At 37.2% G+C, this 20031-nt stretch overlaps 1 protein-coding gene across 6 annotated transcripts in view; it reads left to right on the top strand.

Annotated features, from left to right (window-relative positions):
* The first annotated feature begins 11955 nt into the window (after nucleotides 1–11955).
* LOC135114275 (crossover junction endonuclease MUS81-like) overlaps nucleotides 11956–20031 on the top strand; it is a 37697-nt gene continuing 29621 nt past the window's right edge. For 2 of the 6 annotated variants that reach the window (XM_064030154.1, XM_064030155.1), the window contains exon 1: nucleotides 12254–12499. The gene's annotated coding sequence lies outside the window, so the exon portion shown is untranslated. Of the gene's footprint in view, nucleotides 12096–12253; nucleotides 12512–20031 lie in introns of those variants that run through there. The other 4 variants (XM_064030153.1, XM_064030150.1, XM_064030152.1 and 1 more) reach the window with 3 other exon arrangements.

The raw sequence follows: 20031 nt of genomic DNA, 5'->3' as shown, positions 1-20031 counted from the left end.
AGAAATAAGCCACACAATTATGATTTTGAGAACATACAAGTATGTGAGTGTATCATAGCTCTATGTACGTTGTTTAACAAATTTATCAACTATACTGATTTAATGGTTTTCTTATTATTAAGCAGCAGGTTAGACACGTTGCAACGTAATAACAGTTTCACTTGCCTGTTTTTCTCCTTTCCCATTAAGTCACTCGTCACGTAAGTACACTTCAAGACCTGTTACGATCCATCCTCCTTGAACACGAGAATGATGCAGGCGACTTGTGAAGTTACAGTCGTATCCATATATAAATTGTCATCGACAATTCATAATTTCCTCTATTTTCTTTTTATTTCTCCTACCACTCTCTTTGATTTCTTAAGTTTCCTCAAAAGAAAGGAAAAGGAAATAATTTGCAATCCTCAAGACAAAAATCATTCGCAACTCATTCGCAACTGTCTGTGTATAGTCACTGGTGCATGTAGTTCCCAAGGAGATGTACAGCAACCTTGTGGATCATTGCTGCCCGTGCATACTAATGCGCTTCACCAAACGTGCCAAGTAGGAGAATATGAGAGTTTTCCATCGGGGAGTTTCCCATATAGGTGAGGCTGTCTTCGTAAAGCGAGGCCGCTTAGAACACGCAGGTATATGTTGAGTAAACAAACAACACACAACACCTACGTTACAACACACACACACACACACACACACACACACAAATAAACAAACAAACAAACAAACACACGCACACAGCACTCACATTACAATACACACACACACACACACACACACACACACACACACACACACACACACACACACACACACACACACACACACAAATAAACAAACAAACAAACAAACAAACACACGCACACAGCACTCACATTACAATACACACACACACACACACACACACACACACACACACACAGCGTCCGTGTTACAACACAGTAGTAGTAGTAGTAGTAGTAGGGGTTTACTGACCACAGTTTTACAATATAATTAACCACAAAATATAAGATTCAGAAAGTGTAAAGATACTGTAGTCCTTACTTGTATCCATTAAAATATAAATACTCGACTAAAATAAGCAGTAAAATTTTGACTCATTCCAACTCTGAAATGAACACTAAAGTAAATTGTGACCGTGTAAAACAATAAAGAGCACGCTTTTTCAAAACGTTAAGAGCATGAAAATACAAACACAACTTTCCAAACATAAAACGAAACGCAAAAAGCGCAAACACCACTTTTCAAAATATAAAAAAGAAGAACGTAAGAAAATGAACATAAAAAATACAAACCAAAGCATAGTTTTTCGAAAACATTACAATAAATATCATAATATATTTTTTAAAACTTGGCACATAATAATGTATAAACGACTCTTTACGCCGGGAAACGAACTTTCAGTGATCATCAATAGGAAAACATGGGATGAGCATAAAAATAGTAACACATTATTTATACAAAAAGAGCATATCAAAGATTATTTTACATGTTGTTTCGAGAAAAGAGTTTATAAACAGCGACTGTATATCTGTGAAACCATAACTCTCTCAGTTATTGGAACACTGGTGGCCACGAGATAACTACATGGGTCGCTGATTGAATCTGACCACACACGCACAGACGACCTCCTCTGTTCCTCTCTGTTCTGCCTCGCTCGTCAGTGAATCACCGCTTAATCTGAAACGGGTGGAGGCTGTTCGGTGGTGTTCATTTATGGTGAGTGTTCGTGAATAAATACGTGACACTTTAAGTTGAGTATTCATTTACCTACATGTCACACGACGTGATGAGTTATTATGTGGCACACACTCGGTGCTGTCTATTTTCATTGTGTCTAGGTCCTTTAGATTTGTGTTCAAATTCTCATTTAGTTTTCGACTCGTGGAACAGTTACCACAGTCACAAAGTACCGTGTTAATGATATACATCAAAGGATCATCGGTCATTTGGCGTCTTTCATTCCATATTTTTTTTTTTTTTTTTTTTGTACTCCAGATTTTCAAATACGGATACAAAAAGCACACACGCACGCACACGCACGCGCGCACACGCACGCACGCACGCGGTCACTATGAGCTGAGCTCTGAGTTCTTTCCGTAGGGTAACGGCTGGCTGGGTGACCAGCAGACGACCGTAGGTGAATCACACACACACACATACACACACAAACACACACACACACACACACACACACACAGAGAGAGAGAGAGAGAGAGAGAGAGAGAAGGCACCAGACAGACATCTAACCGCCATCACATGGAAGGATAAATTAAAGAGCTGCAGACCTGCTGCTAAACAATCCCTCGCCCAATGTACCCTCTGCCCATCATCTTTGGTCTCAGTAACACAGAGAACAGTTGCAGCCTGCAATATATAGACAACTTTCCTTTCTTTTGACGCTACACTACACATGCTACAAATATTTATACTCTCTTACCACCAAAATTTTATCCATGGTGTAAAAAAAAAAAAAATCCTGGAGTTCCCATCTAAGGAAGAAGCATAAATGTCCCCAGGTCAAACTGTCCTTTATTTTCAGATGTGAGCTATCTTAACACTAACATTCTCTATTAACTTCTGCAACATTAGCAGTTGTTGAGCCATCGCAGCTTATTGTAAGTCTTATTGTAAATCTTGTCTGTTACTTTCACTACATTCATGTGTTTTCATATGTTTTTATTAAAAGTTTTGATTAAATTTGTGATATTTATTTAAAGCTGAATTGAATTACTTTTGCTTTGATTTAGTTTATTGTTCAAATTAGTTTTGATTTATCCGTTGTTAATAAGTATAAAAATACTAGATTAGCTGCCACCAGTCTCTGTTTCTGCCAAATAATTCTGATCTTGCTTTTATATGGTAGCGTTTTAGCCGAAGGTCTATAAGGCACTGGAAAACTCCACGACAACCAGACTGAGTTTTATTAAAGTTAGCTTCTAAATAACAAATAAAGTTTACAAATTACTTTTCTCTCTTCTTATCCACAATGATATCTCTAGAAATAAGCTATGTTACCTTAGGGTTGTGGGACCTCCTAAAAAGGGAACAATGTTATCTAATCAGTTCATAATGATAAAACTTAAATGATTTTGTTATAACAATTAATTGGTGCCTCGGAGATTTACCTTAATTTTTGGTAGAAAACATCCTGATTGTGTAGATGTTACATTCAATTGTGAGTATATCACTGGTGTTTGAATACTACCGTACCAAAGACAATTTACGCTAATCTGTTAATATTCTAAATTTTGCTTCCCCATCCCTCCAAAAAAATAAATAAATAAATAAATAGATAAATGTATATATATATATATATATATATATATATATATATATATATATATATATATATATATATATATATATATATATATATATATATATATATATATATATATATATATAATTATATAAAATACAATAAAATGAAATAATAATAATAATAATAATAATAATAATAATAATAACTAACTAACTAACTGGCAAAAGGGAATTTTACATCCTTCTCTCTGTGGACAAAGATATCAGTTAAGCTGACTCTGCACGATCAATATTATTGCGCAATATTCCGTATTGTACAATATTATTGACAGTGAAGGGGCGGTATTGAAGAATGACACAATATATTAAAGGCATCAAAAAGAGTTTGACATTTTATTGCACAATAAAAATGAGTCAATATATTGCGCAATAATATTGATCGTTTAGGGTCCCACAGATAATTAATACATACAGATACAAAAATGGTTATATTCATATGAATTATCTTTAAACAATCCTGATGTACGTATCTGTAGACAACGATGTCATTTAGGCTCTGGCGCCGAAAAAGCTGAATTGAATTACTTTTGTTTTGATTTAGTTTATTGTTCAAATTAGTTTTGATTTATCTGTTATAAGTATAAAAATTCTAGATTAGCTGCCACCAGTCTCTGTTTCTGCCAAATAATTCTGTGTGTGTGTGTGTGTGTGTGTGTGTGTGTGTGTGTGTGTGTGTGTAGAATGTCATCCCAAGGGGATGGCTTGGGACTTTAAGCCTGGAAGGCGGCCCAGAATGGCGCCGAAATCTCGCACGCAGCATTATATACCGGCCGCCTTACGCCCCCCCCCATCCTAACGATATGACATAATTTTGCATTTTCCCTAATTGCTTAGACCCCTTCTACATTCACAAATTATTCTTGAACATTTTTTCTAATAGTCCCACGTACTCCTGAATTCTAACACTGCTTATTAATAATTTTTGGATCTAAATATTAACAAAGGATTTCTCCCAAAATACATAATATTATCACTTCTGGCATATTTTCTCTCAACCTACAATGTTTTGTGATTGGGGTTTTTCATGTGACTGGCCCAAGAGAACCCGGGAATATGATTATTTTCCAGTTGCCTTGTAAAGCAAGAAATATTACTCCGCGCCATTTCCAAATATCAACAACTAATTTAACGATTTGTAGCTTACAATTTCATTTAATTTTCTTGTCCTAAAGTTTTACTGATTCCAAAAGTATATACAAAATTTTGTTTACATAACCAAGAAAGTAAATTTTTATATTCATGACCGTTCTTTTAGGTTATAAAAACTATTTCATGGGATTATTATTATTATTATTTGGATGGTATTGCCTTCTCCTCCCCCCTTTTTTTTTCTAATTGCTATTTTGTCCCATGACTCATGGAGGCATATATTCCACATAATTTCTCTAATCGAAAGCTCGTGAACCTTGGTTCAACTCAACTTGTTCTCGTGCTGTCCATGGTAGAAGGGTGGGTCACAGACAGCACATTAGCATTCCACCTCTTAAAATTCATGCCCTTATATTTATGACCAAAATTATATTAAATATTCTCCAACTTGACAAAAATTCTTCTATCAATAAAAAATAAAAAATAAATACATAAATAAATAAAATAAAATGTTAAGATATAGTTCATAATTTTCGCGTGACTTCTGACATTTAGTTAAAATTATCTTCATCTATTCCATCCAGATGATTCCAGTGGCGTCTTTCCTACTTCTAAACCAGAACTCTTGCCTCAAACCCAACACTTATATATATATATATATATATATATATATATATATATATATATATATATATATATATATATATATATATATATATATATATATATATATATATATATATATATATATATATATATATATATATATATATATATATATATATATATATATATATATATATATATTATAACAACGATTTGACACATATTCATAAATATTAAAATTGCTGTATTCGCACATTCTTTATGTGACTGGAAAAGACCCTTTTAGATATAATTACTATAGCAAATAATGAATTAGAAACATTTTACTCTTTGTATATACGTAATAGATTGAAGTCCATTAAAAAAAAGATTACTACATGCTATTCACCAACAAACCAATAAATATATTACCACTTGTAACCGTATATCACAGTAACTTAAATAGAACCAAAACAACTCATATTCTTGGGTATAATATATGCTAATGTAATGTCCTTCAAGCCCCACATAACAGACTTAATAACTGAATTATCTAAAATTGTATCTCTGTTATATCAAGTTATTTCATACCAAACTTTTGTATAACGTCCATGTCCTACCACACTTGCAATACTGTACACTTGTCTGGTGCAACATTTACACAACAGACTTAAAGCCTCTATTTAGATTACAAAAAGATCATAAGCATTATAACAAACTATCCACCCGACTCTGATGATACCACCCTGCACTTTTGCACGTCTTTTCATAGACGTCCAACCCTTCACGAACTAAACAGTTCATGCAAGGAAGCCACAGGACGAATGATTTCTGATCCCTCAAAAATTTCTGATTGGGGCAGAACAAACTTGGCATTGCTCAATGCCTCAAAAACTCAATTCCTCCATCTATCAACTCAACACAACCTTCCCAATAACGATCCCCTATTCTTCAATGACAATTAACTGTCCCCCTCTCCTACACTGAACATCCTCGGTCTGTCCTTTATTTATTATCTAAACTGGAAACTTCACACCTCATCTCTAGCTAAAACAGCTTCTATGAAGTCAGGTGTTCTGAACCGTCTCCGCCAGTTTTTCTCATCCCCCAGCTACTAACTCTGTGCAGGAGCCTTACCCGTCCATAAATACTCTTCTCCTCTAATTGACTGTCTTCAGCCTCTCTCTCATCGCCGCAGTGTTGCATCTCTTTCTATCTTCTACCACTATTCCCATGCTAACTGCATGCCTCCCCTCCTCCCGCAGCCTCGCTGTACAAAACTTCCTTCTTTCTCTTACTTCTATTCTGTCCACCTCTCTAATGCAAGAGTTAACCAGTATTCTCAATTATTCATCCCTTTCTCTGGTAAACTTTGGAACTCCCTACCTGCTTCTGTATTTTCTCCTTCCTGTGATTTGAACTCTTTCAAGAGGGAAGTTTCAAGACAATAATTATTATCCTTTAATTTTTTTATGACCGCTTTTGACTCGGTTAGGGAACTGGCATCTCAATGGGCCATTATCTTTTATTATAATTTTCTTGTCCTTAGCCTACTACATAAAAGATGAAGTAAAAGAAAACAAAATATTTTTAACATACTCAGCCTCTTTTTAAAGACAAACATATTGAAAATATCCGATATCAATAAGCTAGAAATCGGTATATACGAGTATAAGTTGAAATTATTGCACAGCAGTTCTGCAGTCCCATGATAATCCTTCACGCACACGAGATGATCTCCACGCGCCAGTAAATAACATCAACGTTTTTCAACATTATTTATCTTACACCGGTCCTAAGATATGGAATTCAGTTCCTAGTCATATATAATCTCTACGCTCACTACATTCCTTTAAAAACTACTATAAGGAACACATAATTACAAAATATTAAAGTCTTACTGCCCATGCATTTTCCGTTGTTAAAAGAATATTTCATACAGTTCACAGCCGAACACAAAAGATCACATTGTTACATCACCTAACACATTTATTTGATAAGTTTATTTCATAAAATGTATTTGGGTTTATAGTGTTATTGATTATTATAGTTTTAAGTTTAGTATTAAGTGACAAAAGTCCTTATGTTGCCTCAAAGCTTTTTTGTACTGGGCACAATAAAATGTTTAAACCTTTGGTAACAAATGAGCACTGGATGATTCTGGGCTTGTTCCTCCTTCACCTCCTGATTAAATTATGCCTGTTACCTATAGGGATTCTTCCGTGTTTATCTAACTACGACTATCTTTTCTTGCTAGTTTTCCTACATCCAGTCTGTTCCCAAGAAAGGTGTCTGCTCCTACCCTTCAAACTACTAACCTATAGGTCTGATTTGTTGTCTTTCCATTTTGTTTATCCTCAGCTGGAAGATTCTACTCACAACTCTTTTGTTCTGACTGTCAGTATGGATTTCTAACTTTCCTTACTAAATTCTTCTCATCCTCACTTAGAGGATTCAGTGATTTTTTGCTGTTGCCTGAGGCATATCTAAAGCTTTCTTAATTTCCTTCTTATGGTTTCTATTAATTTCTGCAGCTTTATCTTAAGTTTCTCCTGTGGCTGTTTTATCGCTGTAGCTGTTCTAACCTATCAATAATATTGTTGTACAGGGCTCTTTCCTATAGCCAACGTTATTCCTCTTATTCATAAATTATCTTCGCAGTCAAATTTCTTGTCATATCCATTCTCACAATGATCACTCTACACAGCATTTCTGAACGTCACTTTTCAGACACCCAACTCAGCAGGAATCAAACAGTTCACATGGAGAAGCCGCAGAACGCTTAGCCTCTGATATTTCTTTAACTTCATAATGGAACAGTTCAAACCTTATGTTGTTCAATGCCTCAAAAACTTAGTTCCTTTATCTATCCACTCGACACAACCTTTCAGACAACTATTCTCTCTTCTTCAGTGACACTTAACTATCCACCTCTACACTGATCATATGTAAGCTATCCTTCACTAAAAATCTCAGTTGAAAATTTCATAGGCTACATCTTACTAAAATTACTTCCATGAATTTAGGTGTTCTGTGTCGTCTCTGCCAATTCGTTTCTCCTTCCAGTTGCTTACTCTATACACGGATCTTTAAAAATATTGCTCCAACATTTAGGAAGGTTCAACTCAAGCAGTCCTGTGAAACAGAGTAAAGTCAAAAGCTTTACGACTCATCGATATTTCCCCTCCAATAAACTAGTATTCTCTCATTCACTGCACTTCTTATATTCTACCCATATTTCCATTATTACTGCTTTTCTAAACTTGCTACTTGCATACCTACCCCCCCTCTACGCGTCCTCACACAAGATTTTCTACTCTCTTCTCTGTTCTGTCCACCTTACTAATACACAAGCTTGTGCTTTTCCTCCGACTTATAACTACAACTGTTTCAGAAGGGAAGTATCAAGACACTTCAGAATTGCCAGTCCCTTTTGGATATTCTCTTATTTCTTTTTAGAAACTACATTGTAAACGGTCTTCTTTTTATCTATTTTTGCCCAAGGTCGGTCTTCTTCACACACACACACACACACACACACACACACACACGTGGACTACAGGTGATGATAGGACGCTTTTTTTTTTATCATTATTATTACTATTATTATTATTACTATTATTATTATTATTATTATTATTATTATTATTATTATTATTATTATTATTATTATTATCATTATTATTATTATTATCACCTGGAAACATTGGTCATGATTTAGTTCCAGGCCGGTTTTCTGTCGGCTCCTGTCACTTTCAGGCCTTACCGAAACTGGTTTTTGTGAATCAACAAACGAATTCTTAAATATTTCGTACACTCTTGTTCCTGGTCGTTAAGATTTACTTTGAGTGTTAAAGCACTGGCTATAGATTATATATAACTCTATTTGTTTATTTATCAATATGCTTTCCGCAGAAAAAATCTGGGGTTCCATTTTTTTTTTTTTTTTCTTTCCACATCACCCAATTTTCTACGTCTCCTTTCACTCAATGCCCTTTTAGCATTTAGATATCTCGGAACTGGGCTTGAATGACATGCTAGATAGCTGAACTGGTTACATACTCAGACGCTTCAATTACTTTGGCTATTTTTCTTCTCTCTCTCTCTCTCTCTCTCTCTCTCTCTCTCTCTCTCTCTCTCTCTCTCTCTCTCTCTCTCTGCCCAAGAATCACAGCTGGACGCATTCTGTGATGATATGAATTCTTTGCACAAAAGTAAATGTAATTATTTCTCTAATAACGAATTGTGAAGATTTATGTACGTGCGAAATGAAAGATAAAAGCAGGTGAGGGATGAAACGTGTTCACCCAGGCTGTAAACCACCTAGAAAGCAGCCCCACATTCACACCATTCACTACACCTCTCTTGTCGACCTTTACTTACACGTGTCGGAGATGAGTGTCTGGTGGCACTTTGCTATCTCCTCAAAGTTAGAAAATATACGTAATGATGATAACCCCAGTAAATTAAGAACAAATATGCATTAACTTATTAATATTTACTAACTTTCCTTCAGTATTAAATCAAGATTATTTTGTCCCATCGTTCAGTAACAAATAATCGTATATTCCTCTTAAATTTATTCATACTGTTTGCACACACTAGTGTAATTTATCACGGTCTTCACCATGGTCTTCAGGATCACATGCTGGGAGACGTCAGAGCTCATGACAGCCTGCTGATCTATGCATGATATTCCCACACGTCACACGCCTCACCATTTCGTTTAGCGAGCACAGTAACTTTTCGCTCATTAATGAAAATATTTAACATCGTGAGCGCGGCCCAAATCCTGGACAGCAGATCCACGAAACAGGTTGCTTCTTAAACATTCTGCGATCGGGCAAATGGCAAACTCTCGCTCTCGCAGCAACCACGTTGCAATCTCCGAGGAACGGTATCCACAAAGAACTGTGGCGGTTGGAGGTTGCTAAAAAACCTAAGCGTGCTCATTGGCTGCTGGGAGTGATACGTCACTGACTCGACGTCACACGCAAGGCAGCCAATCACAGGGAGGCTTTGTGTTATCGCTAAGGAAGTCATATGGCATTGTTTACAAACCCAGCAGAGCTTTTGCCTTTCCAGCAGACCCAAAAGGCAAGCAACCAATCAGCGAGTAGTAGAAGATCAGAACATTATTTAAGTTCCCTAGGAATGTATTTTGAAGAATAAAATATAGAATATAATGCTTTTTGAGATCGAGAAAGTTGGTGTTGTATAAAATTTTTTTTCTTTTTTTGTTATTTCACAATTAAAAGAACCTGAAAGTGACATAATACAAAGGGAAGAAAGGAAGATGCTGAGTTTTCTGGTGATATTTCACATCTTTTTGACCGATAGGAGTTTTGCCCGATTCCATTTTGTGGCTGTAACTTTAATCCCGGAGCAGTGCTGATTTTTTTTTTTTTTTTTTTTTGTGCGTTTCTTGCATCATCTCTTTTAACATAATCATGTGCGGGCGAGGAAATATATATTTTTGCATATTATAGTCGACATGAAGGTAAAGCAGGGAGAAAATTATAGTTAGCTAAAGAACTTGTACATACGAACTCTAAACGAGCACATGCTCCACAACACACCTCACATCCCTCTCCTCTGCTTTATCTGCTGATGCCCTGAAAAGCTCATCTTTCCAAGAAAAAAAAAAAGATCGAGAACCTTAAGTAATGGAAAAGTCTATTAATACTTCTTCCTGTATCTTATGGAATTATTACCTAAAGTCAACTGAATGAAGCTCTTCCCACATGCGATGAGCTCAACAAGAACGAGAAACGGTGATAAATTAATTAAATGACTTTCTCTATTATGGTTACGTGAAAACACGCAAGTTATGAAGACACTTGGCTAAATAATCACGAACATTTAGATATTTCTTATCGAGCGACAGATTGATTGATTGATTGATTGATACATTTATTGTTGCATTAATAATGAAATACAACAAAGGAGGAGGACGGACCTTGCCACCCACCCACGGGGCAAAGACTTAAGGGCAGAGTATCAAAAATATAAAAATATAGTATACATTACAAGAATATAAGTAAATAAATAAATACAGATATTGCACACCTTATTGCATAAATATCCTGCAGTCTGGGAGCCAACGTAAGATATTCCTTGAGTATAGCCCTGAGAGTGGCTGAGTCTAAGAAATGGTCAATGAGGGTATACAAGTCATGTTGACCTTGCGGCATAAATTTAGCAATGAGAGGACATCCCGTGACATAATGACGCAGAGTGTGTCCCCTTGGTGCAGCACACAACACACAGCACACGCCAGGAGAAGCACTGACTTCTCAAAAGTATTTATAGACTAATCTGAGCCTCATTGCCACCCTATCACGTGATGCAGTGTCTCCCATAGGTGTAAGCACAGCTCTGGGAGACACGTACATAGTGAGGACTTCATTAAGCGGGATACCCACATGAGAGGGTATCCAGGTGAAGTGAACCGTGGCGCCAGGGTTCTTGAGTGTGGATGAGATCAAGACATTTATTAACCAGATCAGTCCATGGGGGAGGTAGATTGGAGAGCATACAGTGCAGCCTGACTGTCAACAAAGAAGAATACATCTTTACGAAGAGGCGCCACAATATGGAGCGCCTCCAGAACAGCATATAGTTCTGCCCTAGTGGAGGACATGTGTGCAGGGAGCCGCCTGGAAACCTCAGTGTCAGTGTAGTGATTGGCAGAAATGTAGTCGTGGATGAACAGCCCACATCCGGACCTGCTGCCATTAACTGAACCATCACAATAAACATGAATAGCCTGAACGTGGGGGTACTTGGACAATTCAGTCATGAACATGTCTTGCAGCACATGAAGGATCCAGTCCCTCTTGGGCTGATGTAGTGAGTGAATATCAACACTGACACGGTGAGAGTTCCAAACGGTTGGAGCGGTGACATAACCACGTTAATACAGGCTTCGGCTATACCTACACTTGTAAGAACTCTCAAGATCTTCCTGAGGTATGGAGTTGTAGGAGTCTGAGGATCACGATACAGGAGGTTCAGTGATCCCTTCAGAGAGTCGGACCCCGTGCATAGCATCCAACAGTACAAGTAATTTCCTGTATCCTACACATATTACTCGACAGGTCTGTACGTTATCACGCTGAAATATTTTGTGAACATTGGCTCAGGAAAGAAATATAAAAAGAGTTTTATTTATGCTTGAAATTAATAAACTGTATGTAACCACAAGCACTCGAAGGAACAACGTACAAAAAACTTATTTGAACATTGAGAGTTATTTTAGGCTCGAGACTAGCAGATGTTGTTTACAAACATTTGAAGTAAGCGAGACCACCGCGGTGTCTACTCATTACGGCAACTAGCAGCCATCCGCCTCACCTGTCGCCTGTCTTTCCGGAGATCGGCCTGCAGTCACGACAGTGATAATCTTGCAGGACTTCACCAAGGCTTATAAGGATCATTGGATCATCTCGGTCATAACAACAAATTCTTACCTTGTGATTGCTTACCTTCTCTCTGACAACAGGTAACACATTCGGTAAATGGGTAAATTTGCAGTTTCAGCCAATACTCCCATCCTCTTTATCTCTTTCATTTAAGCCAACAAGCATAGGGGCCTGGTGGGAATGCGAGTTTTTTTGGGTGGGGAAAGCCAAAATGAGCCATTTTTGACATTCCTGAAAAAAAAAGTCAATGACACATGGAATATTTTGAAAACAGGGAATTACTACGTTATTCTAACCTAGCGGGGGCGGGGAGCTTCGCTTCCCCCTGGATCTCCCCTTAAGGTCACTAACCTGACCTTGTAACCCCATTATGTACTAACCTGACCTCCTAAGTCACCATTTCATAACCTGGTAAATTTATAGTTTAAGCTAATGTCCCCAATCTCTACCCACGGCCCACGGCGTTAGTATTAATTTCAGGTAAATTTATAGTTTAAGCCAATGTCCCCAATCTCTACCCACGGCCCACGGCGTTATTATTAATTTCCGACAAGTAGTGTAATCATTAGAAATGATGTGAATAGTGAGAAGAACAAAATGAGGTAGGTTATTACCACATAGTGTGTAATGGCTTAAACTATAATAAAACCCTAACCTAACCTAACCTAACCTAACAACTGAAGTTCAGGCAACAATACACCATTTATGTTTACCTGTGGACTTAGAAAAAGTTGAGAGCGCTGTGCATTCCCAGGCCTATTGTGGCGTTATTATTAATTTCCGACAAGTAGTGTAATCATTAGAAATGATGTGAATAGTGAGAAGAACAAAATGAGGTAGGTTATTACCACGTAGTGTGTAATGGCTTAAACTATAATAAAACCCATAACCTCCTACACTGTCAGTCATCACTACATACCAACAGTAATTACTTAATAGAAATTACTTTAAAAAGTTGAGGAAACTGGCAGTAAACTGCCAGTTCTTTTATTCACAGCCAGCACACATCTCTTTTCTGTAGCCATGGTCTAACTGACACAGCACAGACAGCTGGGTTCTCCTTTCTCCTTTAAACACACGTCTATGTGTGATTGGCCGACAAATATGCATGTGACCTGATTCGCAGTAGGTAACCCCACGTCATCATAAGTCTTAAGACATGATCAATGTCTTGTCATCATCACACATGTGCACCATTGATAATAAACATACGAACACACTAGATATCCTACAAGAGATGACTGGAGGTGGACCTAAACTAGAAGTGACTCAAACCTTCAAAACTCTCATCTGAAATTATTATTAATTTCTGACAGGGTAAAATGGGGCTAGAAATGCTCCAAACAGTGAGATGTACACCCTGTGAAGGGCTATAGTTAATATACGGTGTATTGGTTGAAACCAATAATACCAGTAAATGTTTACTCTCATGCCTGTCTCAAGTTGGGAGACAAAAGTATTTTTTTCTGGTAACCGTTTCTGTTGGAAATCGGCCTTCACCCTCCCCCCCTGCCCCTACAGAAGCCACACATGACTATTTCCTATCATTTTCAGCTCCTATCCTCTACAGTCTTGGGGACCTGTGGGGAAAGTGGGGTTTATGGGTGGAGAAAGCTAAGATAGAGCCAAATACAACCAAAAATAAATAGGTAACTGCTTACTATTGCTGCTGTTCTTGTTTGTGATGGCTACCATGTTCTTGATCTTGCTCTTGCTGCTAGCATCCTAACCTAACTAAACCGGTAAATGTGAAATTAAGCCGCAGTGCTGTTCCCTGTTTATTTTTGGTGGCTAGCAGCATTGTAATAAATATCCGAGGCATATATATATATATATATATATATATATACAGTCGTACCTCGGTACTCGACCGCCTCTATACTCGACCAAATCGGTGCTCGACCAAAAAATTCGAGTAGAAAATGCATCGGACCTCGAACAGATTTTCGGTACTCGACTAGCCGAGTCGACCTGAACGCGCTCCTCGGCCCTTCTCGGCCCTTCTCGGCCAGTGGGTAAGCGTCAGGTCGACTCAGACCGCCAGCGGAGTAAGACGTACGCAGTTTGTTCGAGTATTTCTTCCCAGATTTAAACTTTTTCGTGTTGCTCTAGCCCTTAATAATGGGTCCAAAGAAAGACAGTGATAAGGGGAAGGCAAAGAGGAAAACAGTGAGGACCACTATTGAACTGAAGAAGGAAATTATAGCAAAATATGAAAGTGGTGTACGAGTGTCCGACCTCGCGTCGCAGTATAATATTTTAGGTATTATAATATTTTAGGTATTTTTCTTAATGGTAAGAACGGATTAAAATACTTTCCATTATTTCTTATGGGAAAATTGGTTTCAGTGTTCGAACAAATCGGTGCTCGACCACCACCTCAGAACGGATTATGGTCGAGTACCGAGGTACGTCTGTATATATATATATATATATATATATATATATATATATATATATATATATATATATATATATATATATATATATATATATATATATGGTGTTGAAAATGCTCAGAATAATTGGCTCTATCTGATGAGAGAAGTAAGAATTGCCGTTGTTCCGTGGGCAAGAAAGTAAACTAATACCACACATTCTTCTGTAGCCATCTTCTACTGGTATTTTTCATGTGAATTGCTCTTCTGATCTTGCTCACTGCATGCCTCCCCTCCTCCTGCAGCTTTGCTCTCAATTTCAATATGTAATGTGTAGAGTTCCACATTTAATACATATCATGCATGGGGAGCTGGTTGTTAGGGTGATATTGGATAGGGAAAGGGTTATATGGGGTGGGGAGGAGGGGGAAACAAACTGTCCAGGGTAGGAGTTTTGTTTCTATGTTCTTGAATGTGTGAGTGTTAGGTGTCCGAATGTGTCTGATGTCTTTAAGGGTTGATTATGTGAGGGGGGGATTCTGTTCCAGTTGCATATGGTGCATGGAAAGTGTGAGTGCTTGAAAAAGTTAGGTGTTAGTAGGTTAAGTATTTGTGATTGTGTGTGTTATGGGTACTAACTGTGTTTGTGTGATGTAAATATGTTTGTTGATGTTAGTTTGATTGTGATTTTGTGCATTATTTATAGTCTATGTGCTTGTCTGCAAAGTGCGAGGGTGTCCATATTTAATTATTGTTTAATGCGTGTTGCATGCCAGGAGTTTTACATGTAATTGTTTGTGATGAACGTGGCTGCAGCTGTGTTGATCTTTTCCGGTTTGTTTATATTTTTTTGCATGTGTGGATCCTAAACTACTGTACAGTACTCCATTGTTGGGCATGTAAGTGTGTTGTAAGTTATTTGTTTTATGTTGTGTGCATCCATATAGGTTCCTCCTCAGAAACCAAGTGTTCTGTTGGCTTTGTGTTAAATGTTGTATGAATGTATTCATTGAATCTTGTGTTGATGTGTAATGTGATGCCTAAAGTACCTATTTGTGTGACATGGTTGTTATTTATTGTGAATAGAGGGTGTATGTGTATTGTAATGGTGTTGGAGAGTGAGTGAATATTTAAATTTTGCATTTGTTCAGCCTAAAGATCATCTGCCATTTAGTTTTCCATTGCTTGAGGGCATCCAAATAATTCTGGAGGAGCTTGCAGTTGTCTAGTGTCTCATTGGATCAATAGATGAGACTGCCATCAGCAAACAATCTTAATGCTGAGTTAGTAGTGGATAGGGGGAGATCATTTATATAGAGCCTGAAAATGATGGGGCCTAAGACAGTGCCCTGAGGGATACCTGAAGAGACAGGGACAGAATCAGATGTAGCACCATGGAGAACGTATTGGGTCAGTGCTCAAGACTTTCTACTTTCACCCCAATTCTGTTCTGCCCACCTTTGTAATACAAGTGTTAACTAGTATTCTCAGTCTTTTGTCCTTTTTCTAGTAAATTCTGGGACTCCCTGCTCACTTCTGTATTTCCCCCTTCCTATGACTTGAACTCTTTCAGGAGAGAGGTTTCATACCTTCATACCAAATTCATGAGCTGAAAGATTTGTGCCTGTGTGCCAGTTACATTTTCTATGTAATTGGACATATTTACCACTGGTAGTAGCTTCAAGACTATTGTGGCAGATCATAAATATTTTCTTTCCAATGATTATCCAATCTTTTTTTTTTTTATTCTCAGACTTGCAGTTGACACACCTTCCTCCAGTAGTAAATTCCAGACATTGACAACTCAATGTGAAAAGTGTGTTTATGAACACCCAATCTGCATATCTTTTCTGCAGCTTTTGGCAGTCCTCCTTTATTTACTTGCTGGAACTCAAAAAAGCTTTCTTTTTTAATTGTCACAAGTCCATGTAATATCTTTAAAACTTCTATTATATCACTCCTTTTCCTTCTGTAGTGCAGTGAGTACAGTTTCACTGATTTGAGCCATTCTTGATATTCCAATCTGCTGATGCCTGGTACTTGTCTTGTGGCTCTTCTTTATATGGTTTCTAATTTTTCCAAATCCATTTTGAATCTTGATGCCAAGACTGAGTTCCCATACTCTAGCACTGGTCTGACCATTGCACAATGCAGCCTCATTAGTACAGATCCACTGAATTGGGTAAAGGTTCTTATTATACATACCCAGAACACTATTAGCTTTTTTAATAGAATTTGCAATATGCTTATGAAACCTTAAGCCTGGAGTCCATCAAGACCCCCAGATCTTTTTTTGTTTCAGTAGCTGTCATTTCTTGTACATCAGTGTGTATTTCCATATTATATACTTGGTTTGGATTGTTGTAGTTTACATGAAAAACTACAATCATTGATGATGTATTCAAGTTGCCAGCTAGATGACCACAGACACATATTCAAGATAGCCTCTTACAGGACTTGCAAGTATGCTTCTGTCTCCACCATTCCATACAGTATTGTCTGCAAATATTTTCATTGTCGTTTTTGCTAGTCTCTTACAGGACTTGCAAGTATGCTTCTGTCTCCACCATTCCATACAGTATTGTCTGCAAATATTTTCATTGTTGTTTTTGCTACCTCTGATAAATCCTTTATGTATAAAACAAATAAGATAGGTTCCAGAACACTTCTCTGTGGTATACCACTTATTATGGACCTCCAAGGTGAGCATTTTCCTTCATCAGTAACTCTCTGCCGGCATTCTGTGAGGAAATCTTTTATCCAACCCAATGTCTGCCCACCAAAGCCATATGATGCTATTTTGCAAAGCAGTCAGTGGTGTGAGACTTTATTGTATCTCATACAACAGATTCCATCACCTTACTCAAGATTGATGTCAGAGTGATTGGTCAGTAATTCTTCACCTTTTTTCTGTTACCACTTTTGTTTATTGGAGTTATATGTTTACTTTTCTAATTATCTAGAAGCACTTGTTTCCTTTAACACTCAATTATGCAGCTCATCTGATTTACTCAGCTCAGCTGATTTATTTGGATTCAGTTCTTTTAGTTTTCTGTGGATGTCTTCCTCAAAAATATTAATTATGTTGCATTCTTTGTCATGTGGGCATTAACACTGGTATGTTGTCGATGTTCTCTGTTATAGATACACTACAAAAATATTCATTCAACATAATAACTTTTTTCTCATTGTCATAATAAATTTCACCATCATTGTTCATTAGATCTCCCATTCGCATTTTCAGTTTAAATGTACTGGAAGCATGCTTCCAAAAAGCTTTGGGGTTAGACTTACAGGTGTCTGAGATGCTCTTTCCAAAGTCTTTTCCCAATTCCCTTGTAGGTTTCCATTGATTATTCCTCTTTTCAGTATTTATTTATTTTTTTTTTTTTATTAACTTGTTTCATCACCTAAGCACTTTTTCAAGCTGTTTATTTATTTATTTATTTATTTATATATTTATTTTTCTGAGAAAGGTTCATTGCTTCCTCACTCAGGTACAAGCTCCTTCTCTCCTTCTTACATGTTTTGAAGATATTTATATTAACTACTTGGTGTAATTTGTCCTTAAAAATTTGGCACATTTCATTAACACTCCTTGATTTTTTTTTTTCTTTTTTTTTTTTTTTTTTTTCAAATTAAATTCTGATACCTTATTAGTAGTAATTTCATAATTTCCTGTCATACTTAAAATGCTTCTCTCTTTTTGTTACTTTTAGTTTGCAATGCACAATTAAACTTTACTAATAACCTAATGTAGTTACTAAGTCCCTGAGGTGGTAGATATTTTACATAATCCACTGTCTGCTCTTCTACCATAAGGATCAAGTCCAATAATGATGGCTCTTGGCCAGATCTATATCTTGCCAGTCTGTCCACTTGTTGATACAGAAAACTATCCTTCATACTTTCAAGAAACTGTAGAAAAGGTGTGTTGATGCTCAGTGCTGCTCATGGTTTCTCAATCAGGACATACTCTGATTTTGATATCTGATTTTGGATAATCCATTTAGTTTCTTCTTTAGGGACTGGCATCTCAGTGTGCCTTTTTTTCATTTTTCCTTCTTTTCCTTTATGATGCTCTAGGCCAGTGCCCCTACATAAAAAGAAAGAAGAAAAATTAAAATAAAAAAAAACATGAGTTCCTTGAGTCTTCTCACCCTATGCTGCAGAATACCTGCTGCACCACACACATACACCACATAGTGTAGTGGTTAGCACGCTCGGCTCACAACCAAGATGGCCTGGGTTCGAATCTCGGGCATGGCGAGGCAAATGGGCAAGCCTCTTAATGTGTAGCCCCTGTTCACCTAGCAACAAGTAGGTACAGAATGTAACCTGAGGAGTTGTGACCTCGCTGTCCTGGTGTGTGAGTGGTTTCAGTCCTACCCAAAGATCGGTCACTATGAGCAATGCTGAGCTCTTTCCATAGGGGAACAGCTGGTTGGGTGACCAGCAGACGACCATAGATGAATGAATCACACACACACACACACACACACACACACACACACACACACACACACACACACACACACACACACACACACACACACACACATGCACAGCAATAAGACCCACATGATTTAACACTAATCTACACAGGTCCTAGTGCCTGCCTCCATATTCATCTGTGTTTTGTGTGCTTCATAACAATTTTTAAGTGGTACTGTGACTGTAGCACTCTCTATATTTTCAGGTAATGTGTTCCACTTGTTGATTACTGTGTGTGTTAGTTCCCCAACTGTTATGTGATGCAGCTGACACAAGCATAAAACTTGTCGGACAATATCACAGAGAGGAAAGCGATAACTGGGCACAGCAGTAGCAAGGCAGCAACAACTTAGGGTATTCTAGATTAGGGAGCCTACAGCATTGTCAGTTTGCTAACATTTCTGCAAGCCTAGAAAGATGACGGGTCCAAAAAGATGTAACAGAGTAATTCAAATGTAGATCATAGATATATCATAAATAATTGTAATAATAAACAAATAATACAAATTTAGTTAATCAACCAATGAAGAAAATATATAAAAATTTAATATATAACCCAATAGAAATGTCACCCCTGCTCACACTGTACTTCTTTCTTGGGTACACTCAGTTAAATAGAGAATAACACACGAAGACACAACTGTGTATGAAGGAGTGTTGGGCCTGAGTTTTGTTGCACCTTGGTTTGTATAAATATTTGGAGTGGCCTCTCCTTGTTCTCTGTTACTTAGAAGAGTGAG

Source organism: Scylla paramamosain, chromosome 27, assembly GCF_035594125.1.
Source record: "Scylla paramamosain isolate STU-SP2022 chromosome 27, ASM3559412v1, whole genome shotgun sequence".
In the NCBI taxonomy this organism is placed as follows: domain Eukaryota; kingdom Metazoa; phylum Arthropoda; class Malacostraca; order Decapoda; family Portunidae; genus Scylla; species Scylla paramamosain.
The sequence above is the reverse complement of the archived record's forward strand: the minus strand, read 5'-3'. Positions and strand labels throughout refer to the sequence as shown.